General features: G+C 43.2%; 1 protein-coding gene across 2 annotated transcripts in view; it reads left to right on the top strand.

Moving 5' to 3' along the window:
• Positions 1–283: 283 nt before the first annotated feature.
• Positions 284–662, top strand: part of LOC135105675 (neuroglian-like) — a 73127-nt gene continuing 72748 nt past the window's right edge. For both annotated transcript variants that reach the window (XM_064014063.1, XM_064014074.1), the window contains exon 1: positions 284–332. The gene's annotated coding sequence lies outside the window, so the exon portion shown is untranslated. The remainder of the gene's footprint in view (positions 333–662) is intronic.

Below are 662 nucleotides of genomic sequence, written 5' to 3'. Positions count from 1 at the left end.
TCTCTCTCTCTCTCTCTCTCTCTCTCTCTCTCTCTCTCTCTCTCTCCTACATCTGTGTGTATGTATATATCTATCTGTCTGTATCCTTATCTGTTTATCTTTGTATCTATCTATCAACCTACTTATCTATTATCTATCTATCTATCTATATCTTTACATCTTTCTTAACCCAAAGAATCCACAAAGCTGTTAATCCCCACGAAACAAAACCTTATCAATCTTTTTATACAGTTATCATTATTTTTTAAGCTACCACACTGACACACTCTCTCTCTCTCCACAGGTTGCTGGTGCCACGTTGAGGCGCCAACACGCACACCTACTGATATAAGGTGAGTGTTGAGGGATCCTTGTAAACATGTCCACGCCGCCACTGGGGGAAGAAACACGGTGGCAGGTCAGCGGGAGGGACGGATGGATAAACAAAGAAGAGAGGTGGAGTGATAAAAAGTGGATATGAAGAATAGTGGAAATGGGAGCAGCACGGTGACAGGTATGGGTGGATGGGTGGATGGATGAACGTGGTGGATCGATAAAGTGCGTAGAGAGAATAGTAGAAAAGGAAAGGATTGAAGGGGATTGAAGTGAAAGGAAAGGATTGAAGTGGGGAGAAGTGTGGAAGGCGTTTAAGTTGAGGATGTATGGGAGAGGAAAGGTAGAGA

This window comes from Scylla paramamosain, chromosome 1, assembly GCF_035594125.1.
Source record: "Scylla paramamosain isolate STU-SP2022 chromosome 1, ASM3559412v1, whole genome shotgun sequence".
NCBI classification, from domain to species: domain Eukaryota; kingdom Metazoa; phylum Arthropoda; class Malacostraca; order Decapoda; family Portunidae; genus Scylla; species Scylla paramamosain.
This window is presented reverse-complemented; position numbering and strand designations above follow the sequence as displayed.